This window comes from Polypterus senegalus, chromosome 14 (assembly GCF_016835505.1).
Source record: "Polypterus senegalus isolate Bchr_013 chromosome 14, ASM1683550v1, whole genome shotgun sequence".
Taxonomy (NCBI): Eukaryota; Metazoa; Chordata; class Cladistia; order Polypteriformes; family Polypteridae; genus Polypterus; species Polypterus senegalus.
Window position 1 is genome coordinate 27,690,448 of NC_053167.1, and position 5,992 is coordinate 27,696,439.

The following is a 5,992-nucleotide window of genomic DNA, read 5'->3' on the forward strand; positions in this document are numbered from 1 at the left end:
TCAGGGCTGGAGTCGGGTGGGAGCAGGACAAGGCACGTGAGGAGTGTGGAGGCGGCCCAAAGAGAGGCATTTGTGAGGCCAGGACTGTGTGTTGGGGTTTGTGCACATTGAACTGGGTCTGAGTGACCATTATTTGTAAATATTGTATATAATAAATACGTGTGGTGGTGAAGAACAACATGTCTGTCTGTCTGTGTCCGGTCCACTCCATATATATATATATATATATATATATATATATATATATATATATATATATATATATATATATATAATAAACTTTTTTTCTCTTATGTTGGTTTATTTCTCTCTCCCTGTCTCATTCTGTGTGTGTAAAGAGAGAGAGAGAGTTCCATCCATCCATTTTCCAACCCACTGAATCCAAACACTGCTGGAGCCAATCCCAGCCAACAAGGCAGGAACCAATTCCGGGCAGGGTGCCAACCCATCACAGGACACACACACCAAGCACACACTAGGGCCAATTTAGAATCTCCAATCCACCTAACCTGCATGTTTTTGGGAGGAAACTGGAGTACCCGGAGGGAAACCACACAGACACAGGGAGAACATGCAAACTCCATGCAGGGAGGACCCGGGAAGCGAACCTGGGTCTCCTAACTGCGAGACAGCAGCGCTACCACTGCACCACCATGCCGCCTTGGAGAGAGAAATGAACCAACCTAAGAGAAAAAAACTTTATTTTAAAAATGTAGACACTTTTTTTCTTAAATAGACATTTTGTATTACATATTGACTGTGGTCAGTGGTCCGTTCATTCATTTTAAAGCCTGCACTTTATTCAGATCACACTGGTGCTGTGGATAGAGTTACTACTTTGAGGATCAAGCAAATCCAAATTGGCCCAGTGTAAGTATCTGTACAAAAGTGTACCCTGTGATACACAACATCTGGTGCAAGCGAGAAACCAAAACTGAACAGGGCACCAGTCCATTGTGTGAAACACACTCTCTTTAGCATTGCTAATGAGCCCCTATGGAGCTGCCTGTGACATTTACCATTTAAGTTTGAGTTGTGAAAGGAAAATGTGATTTTCCACATAAGCATATAAGGATTGTGCAAACTCAAAGTGATCATTGACCAGAATTTTAACCCAGAGTAGGTATAAGGCAACAACACTAACCAGTGCACCACCATGCCAACCATTATTATTACTGTTCCTTTCTCAGGCATGGTCAACTTACTTCATGGTTGCTGATTTCAGGACTTCTCCCAACAACACAGTCCTGGTAAAAGCACCACTGCATCAAAGCCAATATTTCATAATAATAATAATAATAATAATAATAATAATAATAATAATAAATCTGCTTAAGGGTGATGCAAGAGTTTTTTTTTCCAGAGCTTATTCCATTGACCCTGGACATAGGTGAGTAGTAATCCTGGATACAAGGGCTAATTTGAAATGAACTTAACCTGCATGTCTTAAGGAATGTGAAGGTAAAGCAAAGTACCTGCTGGGAAACCCATGTAGGTGGAAGGAATGTGCAGTCTCTCCACCGATAAGGACCAGGCACTGGATTTGAGTCCATAATGTTGGATTTTGCAGGCAGCTTCCCCATGCAGTGCATTCTTCTTCTTCTTTTTATTATTGTTATATGCCCATCTGACCCTGTTCTTCAGCAAATACATTTAGAAAATAGATGGGTAGATTAGTGTTTTTTCAGAAGGAGATTTCACTGTTAATTGAAGTCTGCATATTTATTTCCAACTTGTTGCAAATAATTTCCTTTTGCCTTTTGTTCACTGTAACAGTAATGTTGTTTGAAAACACACGGGGGAGCTGTTTATTATCCACAGTATAATTTGGCAAATGACATTTGAAAATGAACCACAGTGAATTTTTTTTAATCAGAATTAATTATATTTATTAAATGATTTTTCTTCTCTATGAAAATTCTTTCTTGGCAAAATAGTAACTAAAACACATTTTTAATATTTAATTAAAAATAATGTAAGCAAAAAGTTCTTCAATCCATGTGGACATCCAAGCAACATGCGTAGTCCTCAGAACTAATGTATCAAAGTATGTTAATTGCTGTACACATCCACTCACCCATTTGTCCTTTTGAGTCTGATTGGTCCATTCCAAGGTGTCAGAAGTTAGTGCAAATTCAGAAAGTGTCTGGATAAAGGGCACAGTCACTCTTCTGGATCAATTTACTTCACCAGCTTTTCTAACATTCATATTTGTAGGAAACCAGGGTACCTTGTGAAAACACATGCAAGCATAAACTTTTTTCACATTAACAGGAATGAAACCTGTGCTCAGTGCCACACATTCTCAAACTTCTAATCCAATTCAGAATGCAGGGAGCTGAAACCTAAGCACAAGACCAATGCAGGGCCAATTCAAGCACACCCCCAAAAAGGGCCAGTTTAGATTCACTACTTAAACTGCGTGGAATGTCTTTGGGGATCTTAAGTACCCCAGTGGAATCCCACCCAGATAGTGTGGGGATGTACAAATTCCACATAGACATCAACAAGGCACAGCGGTCTAACCAAGAATACCAAGTTTGCCACTGCGCTGTTTCTCTCAAAAATAAAATCTCCATCTATCTATCCATTATCTAAATTTGCTTTGTCCAAATACGTACCACAGGACTGAGGTATCTGTAAAGAGAGGAAAAAATGTAAAAACAAGATTTATTGTCAAACATGTAATTTTTTTTCAATAATCTTTAATTAAATTGTAATTATCCCCAGTGTAACCCTGATCAGGTCTCCACAGATTACATTTTCTCCAATGTGCAGTTTGCTTCTTGACCCCCATATCTCCCACTTCTGGTGTGACTCTTCGCTGGCCTACATATCTTACCCTTGTGTTTCTCTGAGGACACTGCCTTTTCTGACACAATTGTTGGTTATTAATTAGGCAGTAAGTGAGTGGAGTTGCACTACAGCTTTGATCCACTATTAAGTTCTGCACCATGGTATAGTTTGCATTTTACAAGACTCTGGAGTTTATAGTTTCCTGCCACAGTCATTTGGAGAAGCAAATTTGACCAGATGTGTGTGAGTTTGTAGTAGCATATGTCACAGGCTCGTGGTTTGTACCTTGGCTCATTGTCACTTACATATGGTAAGTTTCTTTGAAACCACAGGTTAGTTGAGAGGGTAAAGAAGGTGGATGAGCATTTACCCCTTAAGAGAGCAATAGAGATGCACAGTCAGTCCATAGTCACCGTGCTATATTTTTATTAAAAGTTCAAAGGACTAAAATTCATTATAGCATATTTTAATAGAGGGGTCTGCAGATTGTGGAGTGTGCCCCATTTTGGGAGACCTCAAAATTCCTGTTGTGCACACCCCATATTGGACTGGAGTTGATCCTTTTTGTCATTCCCAGCCAAATGTTCAATGTAGAATAAAAAATAAGTTAGCATCTCTGTGAGACTAAGACCTCAGTCACGTGGCAGAGATTTCTTGTGTGTGTGTCTGTGAGTGTGTGATGAGGGAAGTCTAGGAGCTGACATTTAGCACAAGAACTAACAAGTGTCACCATCAATGATATCACAGTCCACTGCAATAGTCAGCCAAATTTGGGAAAGCAATATAATTTAGGAATTTTGGAAGTGACATTTTTAAAATGGATTATTATATGCAGTACATTTTAATTTTTTCTTTGTTATTTTCATCCGTTTTGTGGAGCCACATTTTATAAAAAGAGTTTTTTTTTTAAATACTACCATCTGTTTTTATGATTTATATTTTTTGCATGTCTTACATATTTTATTGTTATTATTAGTCACAAGAATGTGATTATGTTATGTATTAAATGACTTTTCTATCAGCTACTTGAAAAGGTCTAATGATGAAATGAATTGCCTGGTCACCTGTCCTTTTCATGAAGAACTCAAAGCAGGACTCCTAAAGCATTATGGAGGAATTAATAATAAAAACATACACAACTAAATAAGTGTATCGTGAAATGTGACAAGAAATAAATAAAAAAACACAATGATATGTCAGCATTAATAATGTGCCATGAAAAATATATTGGTTGTTGCTGATTTCTTTATATATTCATTTAATTTTTTCTTAATTTCCTTATTTCAGGGACAACATGAAACATGCATTGAAATGATCTTGATTTCACCCGTCAAAGTTGAAAGTGGGGGTGGCACGGTGTCGCAGTGGTAGTGCTGCTGCCTCACAGTTAGGAGACCCGGGTTCGCTTCCCAGGTCCTCCCTGTGTGGAGTTTGCATTTTCTCCCCGTGTCTGTGTGGTTTCCTCCCACAGTCCAAAGACATGCAGGTTAGGTGCATTGGAGATTCTAAATTGGCCCTAGTGTGTGTTTGTGTGTGTCCTGCGGTGGGTTGGCACCCTGCCCAGGATTGGTTCCTGCGTTGTGCCCTGGGATTGGCTCCAGCAGACTCAGATTCAGCAGGTTGGAAAATGGATGGAAGTTGAAAGTGAGAGCTGCGTTTTGATTGGGAAATCATCGATGAAGCAGGTGATGAAAATTCTGGTTGTGTGTGTCTGTGGAGGTTATGAAAAAGTTGCCCAACATTACTGCATGAAATAGCTACATTAATTTATCATCAGGAGCCTGTATCTCTAGTGTCTGCTGTATATGTAGCCCTTGATGGCAGTCAAAACACAGGAACTCATTAGAGACCATCCTCTCAGATGTGATGGGTGAAGATGATACTTTTCATTTCAAGGTATATTTTACATTGTGTGTGGTATCACTAAAATAAATGAATGATGAAATAACTAAATAATTGCTGTCGTCCCACCTTTGACATCTATGCTTTTGACCAAATGTATTTCAGAAATATATATGTAAAAAAATATATATACATGAGAAGCACTGCTGCCTCGCTGTAAGGAGAACAGGGTTCACGTCCTGGGTCTTTCCTGCGTGGAGTATGCGTGTTCTCTCTGTGTCTGTGTGGGTTTCCTCCCACAGTCCAATGACATGCAGGTTATCTGGATTGGCTATGCTAAATTGGCCATAATATGTGGTTGTGTGTGTGTGTGTGTGTGTGTGTGTGTTTGCCCTGTGATGGACTGGTGCCCTGTCCAGGGTTTGTTCCTGCCTTTCATCCTATGCTGGCAGCAACCCCCAGCGACCCGGTTCAAGGCTAAGTGGGTTATAACCTAACTGACTGAATGACATTTCACTGTGCGTTTGCTTATTTGCACAGTTATTTGTTTATTTATTTAATTTTGTCCAAAGTATTCCCCATAAAGCACAAACTCTGGATCGTTTAAACCTTATTAGGTGTCCTTCATATATGTGTACTGACCCACAATATGACAGTGAATTCTCCCCCACACTTCTCAAGGAATCCATTGACTTGTAGTGTGATTTTCAGCAGGTCTCCAGTCCTTTGAGATCAAATTCCATCCTCTTTTGTAACTTTGACTAGACCCTCCATCATCTTCCAGCTCAGCCATTGACTTTTAGTGTGACTTCCAGCAGTCATTCACATTATTTGAGCTCAACTGATGTCCCATTTTGATGACTGCAAAATTCCCATACCTCTCAGATGAGCTGCTGACTCCTGGCACAATTATGAGCAGCTCTCCAATTTTTCAAACTTCTCATGTGATTCCCAGAAGGTCTCTTCAACAAGAAAAATAAGTATTGAATGCATCAATGTTTTTCTTAGTAAATATATTTCTAACATTGTCTGGCACCACATGATGTTTATCGGCTTGCTACCTGAATGCAGTACTTAAAATGTTCTACTACGAACAACATTTTTTATTTAAAGGCTTGTGATCTTCTGCATCTCTTTGGTTTCTCTATTTAAAATTTAACTCAATAATTTTTCTATAGCATTTCATCATGGCATTAGCAGCTGAATTTTCAGTTTCAGTCTTTTTGTGTGAAGCTCCTATGAAAAGTCAATAAAGTACCTCTTTCAAAAATGCACAGAAACAACACAGGCTCTAGGACCTGGAAACCAAGATGTATCCCCACCCAACACCCCCCTCCAGCCCCTCTCCCTCTCT